Below are 17,628 nucleotides of genomic sequence, written 5' to 3'. Positions count from 1 at the left end.
TGAGAGGAGGGAACATGTGGGTCTTGCACCACTGTGGAGCTGAGAAGTAGCTAGACCCAGGTGCTGGGAAGCAGTACTGGATCCCACAGTATGGATGCAATATGGACACAACCAACATTAGTGGGCAGAGCGGTTCATATCAATGGATCACACAGCAGTAAAGTAAGCAAAACAGTAATTAACAGACAACCCCTGTCTATTCCAAGCTGCTTGTGGAGTTTTTAGATGTGCTTTTTGAGATGGACTTGATTAAAAAAATCCAAAATAAACCCACTAATATTTGCAAATCATATATTCAAACCATAAAACCATTTAAAATCTAACAGTAGTCTTTGTTCTTCCCATACACTTTGATATTCAGATGCTTTAATCTCTCTTATGAAGCCTCCTAGGACATCCCCTTACAGATTTAATTTCTATACCATGAGCATAGTTATTTACTAAATGTTTTCAGGCCACCGTTCCCTTTGGATAGGTTTCATCTAGCCAACAGCAGATGTCTACACAGCAGAACAGCCAGAAGGACGATGGCTACCTCCTTTCTTCCACAATAGACAGCAATAGACATTTCTGGTGTGCAGCTCATCTCATCTCATGTGGAGGTAGACATTTAAACTAGGCAAGATGTAGGTCGTGTCGTTAGGCCTACAGCCAGGAAAGAAGAGCCCAAACTTACTCTTCACCAGATCCAAGTTCAAACATCCTTCCCTCTCCCTGGGCCAAATATTCCCTATTGGGTAGGAGCTTCAAACCATCTACTAGGAAATACAGTGCATGCAGGAAGAATTTAGGGTATCTATCTCAGTCTGAGCTTTTGAAGTGTACCACATCACTAACCATGTAACACAAAAACTATAATAAACCACAATCTCTTCGGCCAGATTTTGTCAGAAATGTAGTGGCATTGTTGCAAACATTACAGTCAGTGATGCTTGTAGTAGAAAAAAAAAAGTTATTTTTAACAAGATCCTGGAACTACCAAATACCCTCCTGTCATCCATTTTGCATCAACTGATTGTAGAGACGCGATTGAGAAAAAAAGTGACAAACTTGTCTCTGGAACACAAGAGCAGATCCTTTATGACACTTAAAATGTCCTTCGTTCGACAGAGGTACTGCTGCCACTCAGCCCTGCTCGTTCAGCCACCCTGCCCCACAGCAGCTCGTACTCGGAGCCCCACGGGGTGTTCCAGCAAAGCTGCTGCTGGCACAGGGAGCACGGGGCTGCCTGTCCTCACCCTCCCTGCTCCAACAGAATCGATCACGGTCAGGTCATGCTGCGTATCCCTCCTCCAAAGGTTTTTTCTGAGTGTGGGGAAGGAAGCTTTTAGTTCTGGACATTGCCATTAATTTATATGCTGTAGATGACTATTTTTATTATTAATCTTCCGCACCTGTGCCCAGCATGTTGGATGGGTGAATTTTAAATAAATTAAATTTTGCATACTCACTCCCTTTGTGATTTTATTATGCAAATAATGCTCATCTTTTCACCTCTGAAACCATCCACATACCACAATTTCAAAGTCAGACTAATTTATAAAAATGCTGAGAAAGGCAGATCTTTTTTAAGGACTCAATACAATGAGAACTGATTTCTGTTCCTTTGTAATCTGGAGGTAAATGGGGGAGCCCGTTGTTTTCTCATGGGTTTTTTTTTTCAGAAAGTAGAAGTTTAATTGTAATTTTTATCTACGGTTATATTCTGTTGTCTCCCGATTTCTGCAGGTTATCTTAAATCCTGGCTGTTCAACTGGCTGTGGGTATTTTATAATTTTCTGTGACACAGACTGTAACTCTGAAAGCAAAAACCACAATCATTTCTTGAGATGGTTGGGGATGGATGAATTCCCAAGGTAAGGGGGGACAGCCGGGGGAGCAGGAGAGGCAGGACAATGCGGAGGACAACGAGAGGGAGAGCTGGCAGCTTTTGGAGCATTCAAAAAGCTCTCTGGAGGCTTCCCTGGAAATTGGCGGAGTATGCAGCAGGATGTATTGAAAAGATATTGAGCACATAATCCTCAGCTCCTTCACAAATGCTGATCCACAGCTGGGTCACATCAGCTGCTGCAGAGCAGGAGCAGTAGTAACAGATGCTACCAATAGAGAAATATGTTGGCTTTGTTAAGCCCCAGGTTCTGCAGAGGCAGACACAGGCTGGTCCCACACATCACGCTCATTTTTGACTCTCTGTGAGCCTTGGGTGGAGAGGGACTCTCCTGACCACCCATTTTATCCACCGGTTCAAACAGCAGAACCAGTTTCATCAGCATCTGGGGCCGTATTGCCTAACTGCAGGCATTTATTAAAGGCTCTCAATGTATGCATACTGATTATTTATCACTCAGAGCAAGGGTCGGTCGTTCTTGGCTACAAAATGATGAATATTGCTCAGTGCTTTCTTGACCTTAGTCTCAAAGATTAAGTTAGTCAGCTGTCTTGGTGGACTGAATACAGTCCTGCTCTACTGGAGTTGGTCCAGTTCCAATTCTAGAAACTCTTGGAGGACATTTTTCTATTTTATTGGTTCCACGTACTCTTCCCTTTGAGCCTCTCTTTTCAGTCTAACTAGGAAAGCCACTAGTCAACGTTTCTGGTTAGGAGTCCTTTCTTCTTTATTGTCTTCAGTTAATACTTTATCTTATTTTCTTTAATGAGTGCTCTGTCACCTCTGTATTATGCAAGACTTCTTTGGGGCATCCAAACCAACCAGTAACTACCAACCCCAAAGACATCCACTCTAATGATGAATCCAACACATCAGATGAGAAATAATTCAAAGGAATCATTAGCAATCTTAGCTTGCACAAGAAAAAAAAAATAAACACAATAAGAAGCGTATTTATTTGATCTGTTCACATTTAGCATCAATTATAGAGATAGTGTGAAGAAGACAGATCTCAAATTTTAATTACCTTGAAATTTGCATAGTGGTTTACTAAACACCTTTTTGTTTAAGTCTGTTTAATACAGTATTTAATTAAACCTCATTCTAGGTCAAAGTAATTTAATTAAAAAAACTTATTGCCTGTAGGTCCCACATAAACAGTGTTGAGCACACCTTGCGCTTGGAGATTGTATGATCACCAACAAAGTTGCTTCCTTGCTCAGGGACAAGCAGATTACTTAAAAACCTCTACTACTGGAAATGGGGAAACAGGGAAATGCTTTGCGATTTGTAAATGCCAACACAAGATACAGTCGTCCCACAGGAAAGCGTTTCTGTACAAGGGGCTGTTGTGGTGTAAGTGGGATCCTGCACAGCAGGCCCAGCACACATCCTTCTCTGAGTGGGAACAGGCGGGAGGGGATACAGTATTTTAAGTTACACTCCAAAGGATTTTACTATAAAACACTAAAAAAATCCCAAACACACACATTCCTCTTCTGGCAGGATGCACCTAACACAAAACTGGTAGCTTTAGGGTATCTTTAGGTACTCGTACCTGGCCCAAAGCATTTCAAATTTGATGCACAACAATCCAGTCATCATTTTAAAATATGACAGTACAAACAGTGCTCCACCGAGGACCTGGGCAATCTTGCACAGATTAAAAACATATTTAAGTCTTGGCAGTATTTCCCTCTTACTCTTACAAGATTTTTCATTTCCAAATTAAAATTTGTCCAAGCTCGTGACTATCTTGAGAGCCAGGGTCCATCAGCTGTGGGCTGTAATGCTTCACAGGCTCTCCTGGCCCCGCTTCCCCTCCATTCAAAATGCTGCCACAAAGACGATTTTGTGTTTCCTCACTTTGATGCTAATGGATTCATATTTGCAACAGCAGTCTCCGAAATGCCTGAAGACTTTCAAGGTCCTTCTGAGCAGAGCCTATCTTTACCCATCATTTCTTATTTGTTTACTGAGCTATTGATCCTAACTCTGCCAGGGACACCAGCCTCTGCTACCCAGTCAAAAAAATCTCCGAAGACAATTAGATTTTCTCCCAAGAGGCTCCCACTTCCGGGCAGAGTTTGTTCAAAACATCTGCAAGGCCACACCTTACTATCTTCTTAAAAATTCAGAAAGATTTTCCTTTACCAGGATGTCTTCAAAAATTTGGCAGATTTGTTGGGATTGTGGCTTATTTTAAGAGAGCTACTGTCTTATTTTTCTCCCATATTCATTTGTTGCATCTACCTGCTGCTTTCAGACATGTTTAGCATGCAATCTTTTGCAGTCCATATCCATAAAGCACCGAGTGCAGCGAGGTGTTGGCCCACAAGGAGGGCTTCTGAAGTGCTGTCATAATACAAATAAGCACAAAGAAATAACAACAGCATGTGGAAAGGATTAATTTTACCCTCTGCTTTTCATCAGTAAGAAAAAGAGGACTCTAATATCCAGACAGAAAATAACTAGCGCATATTGCAGACAGACTACACATACCAGTTAATGTGCAAGGAAGAGATTTCACAGAATGCCTCATGATTACCTTCACAGGGAATCAATCTGCATATCTGCAGATTAGTTTTGTTCTTGGTACACTGTAAATGAGGGTCCAGGCTAAAGCACACTTAGGTACCCTCACATCTGACTTGCCTCGTTCTTGGCTCCTTCACCGCTGTTCCCTTTACTGGGGGAGGGCAGGCAGGTCTCCCAAAAGGCCACTCAGCTCCACATCTGGATTCATGCTCTTTGGTGCAAGATTGTTTAGCAGCATATGTCAAGGATATTTTTACAAAGTAGCATGCACTACCACACAAACTGTGTCTCTTCTCTGTTTATCCAATTCTAAAACTACTTAAAATGCTTTAAAGAAGGGAAAATATGCACTCAATAAGGCAGAATAGGAAGTTTTGAAGAAGCATGATTGCTGCTTGATTTTTCAGAGGTGTGAAGCCCCCAGAAGATCTAGGCAGGCCCTGGCTCCCTCAAAATAAACCTTTAATTATTTCATACAGATCATTTGACACCTGTGGGTACCTTGTAAAAATTAGGCTATCCCAGGGAACACGCATACAAAAGCAGTCGCTGTTTCTTGTAGGCTATGCGGACATGTGCAGCTGCTTATTTAAGGCAAGCTTTGAACTCTGAATGAGATGCACTGATAGAAAATGTTGCGATGCTGTGGCAAATTATGCAAATATCACATGCAAGGAAGCACCCTCAAACAGTGATCTTGCTTGTGTTCTCTCTAAATTTCCATCAGCGTGGATTTTAACTAAACAAACACTGTTCGTCTTGTGTTGTTATTTGCAGAGAGAACCCAGTGGGAACTTTACTTCTTCTCTGAACCATGTCCTAGATCTTTCCAGCTTAAAACCTCCACCACACACATCCCTGGACGTTTCTACTTTCACCTGCAAAAATTAACCCTTAACTCTGCCATGTCTTTCCAGATCTCAAGGCAATTGGTTACTAGGCAACCACTCCCTATTTTCCCCAGCTTGCTTGTTTAATTGAAGCCTGTGCTAAATAACATCGCCAAAGAGGAAAGGCACTCTCTAATGGTGAATAGTTATTACTAAAGTCATGGGTAGAGCTTTGGTATGAGGGGGATGGCTACAGGAAAGTAGTCCCCTCCCTAAAATGTCCTCTTATCACCAGCTAACAATTGCTAAACATACAAGGAAAGACCTTTTGCCTATTTGTCTTCTAACCCCGCAACAGGAGACCCGCGTGGAGGCTGGGTCCGTACTGTCTGGTGACCTGCCCCAGAGAGCACTCACTCGTCCATCTCTCACCTCTCATCCACACCACCTGAGGGAGCCCTCCGAGGACGGAGGGAACCACTGAACTGCCCCGCCTTCCTCTGGGAAGAGACCTAGACCTGTTTTTCCATGGTCAGGACCTGCAGCTGATCTACCCTGCCTGCCTCAGCAACAACTGGGGATACAGAGCGCCCTCGGGGAGCAAACCGGATTGACAGCGCTGCCTGTGTATATGGGTAAGCAACTCCACCACTGGAGTTTGGGTCCACCAGACCAAAATGAGGTCAGTCCCACAGCAAATATTTTGGCACAGATTTTCAAGGAGGCCCAATCCAGCATGTGCTGTTCCTGCACCGATACCCTGCACATGCAGCAGGTAGGTCTGGAAACAGAGCTGGAATTTTGCACCAATTCCTGGAAGCCCAGATAAAAAAGATGTTACCTTTCAAAAAGTACAGGCCCTTCTGCTTTCTGCAGTAATGTCACTCAGAGGAAGGTGGAAACAGAGACTGGAAAGTCAGATCTTAGTAACACACTACAGTTCCATACTCCAAAATAGAAGATGAATGAGCATGTGTGCTTGTGTGCATGGAGAAGGTGAGAACTATTTGCATGATGCAAAGTGTGCTAATGTGAACGACAAATGTCTCAGTGCACAAAAATCCTAGTGCTTTGGTAGTCGTTAGTTATTAAAGTGACTGGTTTCTGGCTAGTCCGACTCAGTAAATCAGTTCTCCATGCTGCTGTATGAGTCCTAAGAGAGGAGTTAGGAACTAGCAAGAGGCTGGGGAGGAGAGGCTGCAGCAGCCTCCACCCAGATGGTCTTAAACTGCTGCAGAAACATCTCAAAACTGGAGCTTATCTACTAAACATTCCCATTCCGGTGTCAGGTAGAAAGTTGCGACAGGGATCTCACTGCCTCCATAGACGTATCTACGGCGCTAGGTGCAGAGCACTTGAAAGCAGTTGCTGACTAGACCTGCTCCAAGCCTGGCCTCGCAGATGAATTTACATAACATTCACAGCAAAGGGAACAAAAAATAAATCTATGAATGTCCTTATTTAATGAAAGGAGAATGAAAGATGTACCTGATTTTTAAGAGTGTTTAACCAGAGAAACGACTGACCTAGGCCTCGGGCAAAGGAGCAGTGGTATCAAACATTTTCAAAAAGTGAGAGCTGTGCAGCAAGGACTTCTGCCTGGCGTCTCCACATAACTCCTCGCTCCCTGGAAGCCACATTCTTGTCCAAGCAAATTCTGCCAGGCCGCACAGCCATACCTTATAGGCTGGCTCCATCCCTCCAAATTGAAAGCATTTAAATGATTACTTTATATTCAGAGGAGTAAAAATACTGCCTCAAATTTGAACTGCCCTCTGGAAGCCCATCTGAATCGGTGGCTTGAAAGGGGTTTCTTGTCTCCCAACTCCAGGTGCGTAATGCAAGTTTGGTGGTATCGTGGTTTAACCCCAGCTGGCAACTGAGCCCCACACAGCCGCTCACTCACTCCCCCCACAATGGGATGGGGGAGAGAAATGGAAGGGTAAAAGTGAGAAAACTCGTGGGTTGAGATAAAGACAGTTCAATAGGTAAAGCAAAAGCTGCATGCGCAAGCAAAGCGAAACAAGGAATTCATTCACTCCTTCCTATCGGCAGGCAGGTGTTCAGCCATCTCCAGGAAAGCAGGGCTCCATCACGCGTAACGGTTACTTGGGAAGACAAACGCCATCACTCCGAACATCCTCCCCTTCCTTCTTCTTCGCCCAGCCTTATATGCTGAGCATGACGTCATATGGTATGGAATACCCCATTGGCCAGCTGGGCCAGCCGTCCCGGCCACGCTCCCTCCCAGCCCCCCGTGCACCCGGCAGAGCACAGGAAGCTGAAAAGTCCTTGACCAATGTAAGCACTGCTCAGCAACAACTAAAACACCAGCGTGTTATCAACATTATTCTCATACTAAATTCAAAACACAGCACTATACCAGTTAATAGGAAGAAAATCAACTCCATCCCAGCCGAAACCAGGACAGGTGGGAAAAACCCAGCCTATGTACTACTATGTCATGGCTGCACACTTCCAGCACCGAGGAAAGAAATATCTCTCTGTCGTGCCTCATTTTCTCCTCTGTGGCAAGAGAGATTTTCCTAAGAGATAAGAATGAAACATTTCACTCAGGATCTTCAAGAACTCAGTAGTTTGTGATACGTGAAATAGCACTACTGGTACACTTGCTTTATATCTCACCCTGACTCCTGACACATATCTTCAAGATATCCCCTGCCAGCCAGCTGATAAGACTTGATCCAGAAGCTCCAAGTGACTAATTGGTACGAATATATCTTAAAGAGAACGCTTCTAATTATGTGTGTTTGACATATTTATACACGTTTTGTGAGATGATAAATACATTTTCACCAGGTTTCCATTGATGCCATATGGAAGCTGAACAAATTAGGTGTAATGAGGCTCATTAAAAAAAAGGAAGATCTGCTATTAAAAGGACTTTTAGAATTTGCAAGATGACTTTCAGGTAGAGGAAATATCCTGTACCTCACTCCTCAGGTTTTTCTGAGAGATGGCCAGAAATGCTTCTGCCCCTGTCAGAGGTACCAGCAGACTCGTGAAGCAGCAGAACAGAAACACCTTTCACAAAATCAGACACAAGCCAAACGTCCTTAAAAGTGGGGAAATTGAGAGAGATGCTGGCTGATGGACATGGTAATACTGATTCAGAATCAGGTAACAGCTTCAGATGGTCAGATGACTAGTAAGTCAAAAGTACCAGGCCAGAAGTCCGGCTGCAGTAGTAGGGTGGAAGAGCTATGGGCAAGAAACGGGAAGAAGGTTCTACTAAGGATACAGATGGAATGGTCTCTGCCTGTCCTCTCTTCCCTCTAGAGCAAAGGAGGGTCAGAACATGTCTTAATCCAACAAAAAAACCCCAAAATACTGTGGTCCAGTATGAAGTACTCACAAAGGGATCACCAGACTGAAGGCAACAGTGAAAGCAGCAGCAACAGTTGCTTGAGGAGGTTATTCAGGGTTCGTTCACACTCCACCAAACATGCAGACACCTTGCTGCCAGGCTGCGCACATCTTGGAGGGCAGGGGAAAGGGGGAATCTCTGAAAAGGAGGTCAACCTCTGCCATAACAGCTGTTTCGCAGTTCAGTCCGGCAGTGTGAGGGGGTATCCTCTGGAATCAGAAAGAGCAGCCACTGGCGCCTACCAGAACTGCAGCAGTCCCTAAAAATGTAAAGCGATCCCTGCTGTCACCTTTGATACATGCAAACTACTAGACAGTGTTGTATCCCTTCCATCAGGGATGCCCGAGTATTTACAGTAGCATCAAGGATGCTTTTGTGTGACCCCAGAAGCTACAATATGGACCCAAGCACCTCAGGTTTCATTTGCACTGTGGCCACTCCCACATGAGCTATGCTAGTTAGAGAAGAACATCTCGAAAATCTGCCTAGAGCCTTAGAGAAAACCCCAGCTGGTATCACTGTGGGGCACATCCACTGCTTAATTATTATTAGAGCTGCAGCTCAGAAAGATTAGGTGGTTTATTACAGTTGCTGTCAGAACCAGCCTTCCTCCCCTCTGCTTTTCACGTGCAAATGCATGCTGCTTCTCTGATCTGGCTGGAGGACAAGCCCAACCGCAGTCATCCGCTTCTGGGATCACTGGACTGAGAGCCTACGGGGTTTTTTTAAAATTTTTTTTCTTTTTATGGTGAGATTATTCAAGTAAAGGGACCAAAATGGATTGGCAGATCAAAGGGAAAGACTCTGTTGCCAATTATTCCAAGGTAGTCTATCACATTGAACCTAACCCTACTCTTACCAGTATGACAGTAAAATTTGGTACCGGATGGCACTTAGACTTTCTTCATAGAATCATAGAATCATAGAATCATACAGGTTGGAAAAGACCTCTAAGATCATCGTGTCCAACCGTCAACCCAACACCACCATGCCCACTACACCATGTCCCTAAGGGCCTCATCTACACGTCTTTTAAATACCTCCAGGGATGGTGACTCCACCACTTCCCTGGGCAGCCTCTTCCAAGGCCTGACCACTCTTTCAGTAAAGAAATTTTTCCTAATATTCAATCTAAACCTCCCTTGGCACAACTTGAGGCCATTTCCTCTTGTCCTATCGCTTGTTACTTGGGAGAAGAGACCAACACCCACCTCGCTACACCCTCCTTTCAGGTAGTTGTAGAGCGTGATGAGGTCTCCCCTCAGCCTCCTCTTCTCCAGGCTAAACAACCCCAGTTCCCTCAGCCGCTCCTCGTAAGACTTGTGCTCCAGGCCCTTCACCAGCTTCGTTGCCCTCCTCTGGACGCGCTCCAGCACCTCCATGTCCTTCTTGTAGTGAGGGGCCCAAAACTGAACACAGTATTCGAGGTGTGGCCTCACCAGTGCCGAGTACAGGGGCACGATCACCTCCCTATTCCTGCTGGCCACACTATTTCTGATACAGGCCAGGATGCCGTTGGCCTTCTTGGCCACCTGAGCACACTGCCGGCTCATGTTCAGCCGGCTGTCAACCAGTACCCCCAGGTCCTTTTCCTCTGGGCAGCTTTCCAGCCACTCTTCCCCAAGCCTGTAGCGTTGCCTGGGGTTGTTGTGGCCGAAGTGCAGGACCCGGCACTTGGCTTTGTTGAATCTCATACAGTTGGCCTCGGCCCATCGATCCAGCCTGTGACCCATCGATCCAGCCTGTCTTTGTATTTCCATTTCCCTCCAGTTTTAGCAGATTTGCCAGTACCAACAACTATTGTATCTCTAACCTCTAGCCATTTCCTAAAGTTTAGTGCCTTTAACTAAACCCATCACACCGCAAGACTCCTCCGGAGGATCCCTGTTTTAGACATTAACGTCTAAAATAACGTCTTCAATAGAAGTAGCAGATGTACACGGCAGAAATAAAGACATACAGAGCAGGAAAGAGGGAGGACAGCACTGATTAAGTTTTGCTGTGTTACAGCTTGTTCTTCCAGAAAGGCTTGCCATCAGCTGTTCCCTAGCACCGTGCATGTGTCTCTTCTGGCTGGAAAGCACTGCATTGTGTGTCAGATGCAGCACGATTTCTCCTGGCTATTGCTCACTAATTGCAGACCCACTTCAGGGTCATTCAGCCTCTCCACTCAACAGGATGCTGCATTTCTCCTTTATAAAAAATCCTTCCTGGGGCATATTTTGCAGAAGACCCTACAATGAGAGGCACAATATACCAATTAAGTTACATCAGCTGTGTATTTTCTCCCATCCCATGTTAAAGAGTGGTGCACTATCTAAAACCTCTAAGGATACAGACCAAAATGATACCTAACCAGTGGGGGAAAAAAAAGGGCCCCACCTCTTCTGGCCATATGTCCTTAAAAGGTCCTTTCACAAGGAAAGCACTGTTAGCCTGGGAAATTGAAATAATGCATATTGGCTCAGTCCAAAGGATTCACAATTGGGCAGATAGTAAGGAATAGATGTATCAGAAATTATCAAAATAGGGAAAAAAAGACAAGTTTTGTACTTATTTACATCCTGTTCAAATATCCAGAGGGAACGTGTGTAGCTCTTTTTTTAAATTCCCCAAGCTGGGGAGACATTTATAAGACTTCACTGCCTCGATTGTATTTACCCTATGTTACCGCAAAGAGGACTTAAAGCTGATAAAATATACTTCCAAAGAGCACATTAGTCTCCTTTTGGAATGATGACTTTCCATTAAGACTGACAGCTATTTTCCATAATTTCCCATGGGACACTATCCCTAGACTCCTCTAAAAGGTTTTCAAACCCCACTGCAGCTGCCATTCACAAGGCACAAGCAAAACACCCTGCTCCTGCTGTCCAACTCTGAGCGCTCTTCAAAAACAAATGACAAATTCTCCAACAAATTGCTACTGAATACAATTTGCCTGCCCTCCTTGATTTTGCTTATAAGGAAAAGTGTTTTGTTCGCATTACTCTTCCTGCCAAAAGCATATTATCATAAGCTAAAGGGGGAAATTACTTTGTGGGAGCCTTTAATTAAAAGAGGGTCACATTTCATTGCCTTTTTTCTTTGTGATAGACATCGCTATCCCTCCCCTCCTTTCTCCATCCTACCAAACCCATTCCAAAACACGTTGGCACGACAGTCTTTTACCAAATCTACATCATCACTGAATTTGCTCCTTTTATACGCTGGCAGAATGCAGCATTGCAGAATGCTATAAATAACTGTTGTATTTGTTGAGGGCCTACCTGGCACCGGCTATCACACTGCTCTTTCTAGCACTGTGCGATAATTTCAGATTACAATTTTCTCACCAGTGTGTTTATTTAGCATTAAGAAATAATCACAAGGAGCACAGTATCACAGTCTGGCTTTTTTTTAATTATTTTCTTGTTCCATTAATTGCATCTAAATTATTCAAATTTTAATGAGAACAAAAATTAGTTAAGAGCATCTTTTTCTATATTGTTAACTTTTCTCTGGACTAGGAAACGAGTTTTTCATGCCTGCTGTGACTCTACGTGAACTGCTATGTTCATTTTTTCTCGGACGAGAGATAGTGTATGTGAGAGTGTGTTTTTTGGATGATTAGACTCTTTACCTCTGCTTCACTTCTATCTTCACTTCTATCTAGCTGACTGAAATATCAGTCAGAAGCCTGTACCAGACATACCAGTGCTATTTGTGATCAGATATCTTTCCGGGATTTGCCGCCTGGCAGACCACTGCAAGATTTTAAGACCTTCTGCAGTAATTTCATTTTTTCCTGGAAACAGAATTTTCTCCTCTAAATGGATTCTCTCTTCCTTTTGGGGCTGATACACATCTATGAACCATATCTTGCTTTCCTTGCTTAAAAACTCCTGGATCAGCAGAAGTGTGTGCAACAGTAGGTGTTAAGGGTTTCTCTGACAGCATGAGGCATTTGGATGGTACACTCCTAAGCTCATTTCAAAAGAAACTACAAGCGTTTTATTTTCACTGTTATACAGCACAAATTTACCACAATTGGAATAAAAGATTTAGCAAAAAAACATAAGCACCTCCTTGTCAAGAAACCATTATCTAAATAGTCTCTGAGATGTATCACAAGCACAAAACCACATTCTTTCCTCAGGAGATGCCTTTCAAAGCCAAGAGGTAAAAAAGGCAGGATAAAATACAGGGTTCAGAAAAAGATGACCCAAGGTCTATACACTATAATTCAGCATACATGAGCTCCAATCCAAAACATGGAAACACTGAGGAAAATTAAGGTAAATCACCCTAAAGAATGAAGTCACTTGTAGGAGGTTGTGTCCCTTAACCTACAAGTGGATGCTTTCATTCAAGCATAAAGTAGTCATAACTCACAACATTGTAATTCTCCTTAGAGGATTTTATGTGCTCTATCACAGATGCATTGACTTAAAGCATTAGCAGATTTGGCTTATCTTTGCCCTATGTATTTGTGTATATATGGCCCTGCTCGGTGATGACTGATTCGAAAGCTGAGCTCAGATTTAACATGGCAATTTGCTCTATTGCTATAAATCTCTCTCACCCAAAAATAACTGCAGGAGGGATGAGGAAAGGAAGGAAGTCCTGAGCACAGCCAATGCTCTAAAAGTATCTCCTGAACTCCACTTTGAACTGCATTTTAGAAATACTTGAACCACCTGAAGCTTTAGTATCTCCACAACATCTTTCTCAGGTATTTCTGTGAACGTGCCAGGTTAACAGCCAGAGCGCTGTGTCATCTTGGTCCTCTTGGTAGGAGAGAATTGCCATTACAGGACAACAGAAGCTAAGGGTGTTTAAGAAACAACATTATAAAAGGCAGTTATAAAAGCTGTGGTTCTAGTCTAAAGAATGAGTCCATTAAAGAAAGTATCACTAGATGTTTCCATGTTTATTATGTGCTAGTAACTCTGGGCTGAATGTGCTCAATTTGTGAGTACGAAGACATTTTTCTTCTAACAGCCAATCTTAAAAACTCAAGCTGAGATCTGAGAGGTGGGGTAGGTTTTTCATTCTCATACCTCATTACCAGTAAATGTCAATTAATATATACTTCCTTATGTAGCTGTAACTGATCCTTATTATTCTATTTTTTAATCTTGAAACCTGTTCGAATACAAGAGCCAAAAAACACAAACCAGACGACAGAGTTTATACAACAATGACCCAGCGCTTATACACCGTAACTCAGCGTACGTGAGCACAAATCCAAAACATCTGACCGAAGCCACAAATGTTGCAAAACTAATAACCAAGATAAACAGTGAAGATACCACAGTTTAGAGTCAAACCCTCCCCAGACGACTGCATGGGTTGTTACTGTCCTCTGAACTCCTGCCAGCATCTTTTCAGGAACAAACTGCTTGGGGCTCAATGTATTATCCTAGACACAGTCGCAAAAAGCCAGATAGGAAGGCTATTACCTCCCTATGTTATCATATAGTATCTCTGTCATCACTTCCCTGGTGGCAAGCATACAGTATTGTGAATTTATATTTAACCTATGGCTCAAATGCTAGGAGGGCAGGAGTTTATCAAAATGGCTTTGAGCAACAACTTGTACTCCACCCACGTGCTACAAGCCACCAGACCAGCTTAGATGAACCCAACTTGGAGCTGCTGCCTCTCCCGGGGATCAAGGCAGGAAGCAGTTTAAATCAGTAGCCATTCTGTAACGAAATGAGATTTTAAGACTATCCTAAATTACAATTAGTTCATAATAATTAGCAAGGAACAACAACAACAAAAATAGCATTCATTCACTTAAAATGATTTTTAATGTTATAATGACTGGTACATAATTATACCAGAGAAGGGCTATTTAAAAGAGAGGAAGAAAAGATAACTTCAAAAGAAGAGAATTCATTTGGTGTTTATTTGCTTCAGGGTTCTAATTACTCTGGAAACCAGCAACCCTCCTGATAGGATTACTGACACGATCACAACTGCAGCTGCAAGGAACGCTGAGCACATCAGTTTTTTAGCACCATTAAAAGAGTCCTCTATAAATACCAGATGCATCTATCTATCTATTACTCTCCCTTCTCAGCACTTATTAGCTGAGCAGTTGCAGAGCGTATCACAAAAATGAAATGTGTAGCTGTGGCAGAACTGGCGCAGTAGAGCAAGTAATTTGTATCAGGCTGTATAAGAGTTTAAGTTTTATTATTAAGTATATGTCACAGATATACTAGCACCAGTTCATCTTTTTTCCCCTTATAGTTCAGATTTATACACTTATTAATAAACTGCAGACGGTCATTTCAACACCGTCATTTAGCAGAATAAGCCGGTCAAATCTGGTCAGAGTCGCGTGGACTCCGTGTGGCAAAGCAGAGAGCCCTGGCAACTTTAATTGTTGCCGTCTAGAGGAGATTTATGATGCTATCCATCCCGGTCCTAGCTAATAAATCACATCTTCCTCCAGTCTTCAGCAGATAGGTCGGACGAAAAAGGCTGGTAGGTCTCATTAGTGCTCCCGAAAGTGGCGCAGAGGAAGGAAGGGAGCCACAAGGCTCAGCATTGCTTTCGCTTTTGCCCGCATGGATTCTCTGAGAATTGCTTTACCTGATGGGGTTTTGAAAAACATTAAGAGGAGGATTCTTCCTCAGGATTAGATGCTGGAGGGTACACGCGACAGCAGGCTTGCCGGCGACAGACGGGGTACCCCTGTCTCAAAGGGGGAAAAGGACCTTTGCACAGGAGCTAGCAGGGCTCACTGAAAGAGCTTTGAACTAGATTTGAAGGGGCAAAGGGATAAAACCAGGCTCGCTAGAGACAAGCCTGGGGGCGGCACGCCAATGTTTGAGGGACGGTGTGCTAGCGAGGTCCTTCCGTCTGCCATCTCAGTGGAGGTAGGGGATGGAGATCCATGCAGCAGCGAAGTCACAAGGGTTATTGATGTGTTAGAAACCTCGGAAGTACCTGAGGATAGTCACATAGGAAACAGGGTTTCTCCCCCGCGAAAAGGTGGCGGGATCAATGCCCCAACTGAAGTGCATCTACACCAATGCAGGCAGCATGGGCAACAAACAGGGGGAGCTGGAACCCATTGTGCAGGAAAACTATGATATAGTTGCCATCACAAAAACATGGTGGGATGACTCGCACAACTGGAGTGCTGCAACTGATGGCTATAAACTGTTCAGAAGGGATAGGCAAGGAAGGAGAGGAATGGGGTAACCCTGTATGTTAGGGAGTGTTTTGATTGCCTAAGGCTTAATGATGGTGACGATAGGGCTGAGTGTTTACAGTTAAGAATCAGGAGGAAGGCCAACAAGGCAGATATCATGGTGGGAGTCTGTTATAGACCATCCAACCAGGATGAAGAGGCAGATAAAATACTCTATAAGCAGCTGAGAGAAGTCCCACAATCGCTAGCCCTTGTTCTCGTGGAGGACTTCAACTTACCAGATGTCTGCTGGAAATACAATAGAGCAGAGGAAACAGCCTAGGAGGTTCCTGGAGCATGTGGAAGATAACTTCCTGGCACAGCTGGTGAGTGTGCCAAGGAAGGTGCCCCGCTGGACCTGTTGCTTACAAACAAAGAAGGGTAGTGGGTGATGTGATAGTTAGAGGCTGTCTTGGGCACAGCGATCACAAAATGATAGAGTTTTCAATTCTCAGAGGAGGAGCGTTAGCAGAACTGCCACCTTGGATTCCAGAGGGCAGACTTTGGCCTGTTTAGGAGCCTGGTTGACAAATTCCCTTGGGAGGCAGGCCTGAAGGGCAAAGGAGCCCAGGAAGGCTGGACGTTCTTCAAGAAGGAAATCTTAAAGGAGCAGGAGCAGGCTGTCCCCATGTGCCGAACGACGAGCCGGAGGGGAAGACCGGCCTGGCTGAACAGAGAGCTTTGGCGGGAACTCAGGGAAAAGAGGAGAGTTTGTGACCTTTGGAAGAAGGGGCAGGCAACTCAGGAGGACTACAAGGATGTCATGAGGTTATGCAGGGAGAAAATTAGAAGGGCCAAGGCCCAGCTAAAACTTAATCTGCCTACTGCCATAAAAGACAATAAAAAATGTTTCTATAAATACATTAGCAACAAAAGGAGGGCTCAGGAGAATCTCCATCCTTTATTGGATGCGGGGGGAAACCTAGTGACAAAGGATGAGGAAAAGGCCGAGGTACTTAATGCCTTCTTTGCCTCAGTCTTTAATAGTAAGACCAGTTGTTCTCTGGGTACCCAGGCCCCTGAGCTGGAAGACAGGGATGGGGAGCAGAATGAAGCCCCCATATCCAAGGGGAAATGGTTAGCGACCTCCCACACCACTTAGACACACACAAGTCTATGGGGCCAGGTGGGATCCACCCAAGGGTACTAAGGGAGCTGGCGGAAGTGCTCACCAAGCCACTTTCCATCCTTTATCAGCAGTCCTGGCTAACTGGGGAGATCCCAGTTGACTGGAGGTTAGCAAATGTGACGTCCATCTACAAGAAGGGCTGGAAGGAGGATCCGGGGAACTACAGGCCAGTCAGCCTGACCTCGGTGCTGGGGAAGGTTATGGAGGACATCATCTTGAGTGCCATCACACGGCACGTACAGGACAACCAGGTGATCAGGTCCAGTCAGCATGGGTTTATGAAAGGCAGGTCCTGCTTGACCAACCTGATCTCCTTCTATGACCAGGGGACCCGCCTAGTGGATGAGGGAAAGGCTGTGGATGTGGTCTACCTAGACTTTAGTAAAGCCTTTGACACTGTTTCACACAGCATTCTCCTGGAGAAACTGACTGCTCATGGCTTGGACAGGAGCACTCTTCACTGGGTAAAAAACTGGCTGGACGGCCAAACCCAGAGAGTTGTGATGAATGGAGTTAAATCCAGTTGGCAGCCGGTCACGAGCGGTGTTCCCCAGGGCTCTGTTTTGGGGCCGGTCTTGTTCAATATCTTTATCAACGATCTGGATGAGGCGATCGAGCACTCCCTCAGTCAGTTTGCAGATGACACCAAGTTGGGTGGGAGTG

Source organism: Calonectris borealis, chromosome 2, assembly GCF_964195595.1.
Source record: "Calonectris borealis chromosome 2, bCalBor7.hap1.2, whole genome shotgun sequence".
NCBI classification, from domain to species: domain Eukaryota; kingdom Metazoa; phylum Chordata; class Aves; order Procellariiformes; family Procellariidae; genus Calonectris; species Calonectris borealis.
The sequence above is the reverse complement of the archived record's forward strand: the minus strand, read 5'-3'. Positions refer to the sequence as shown.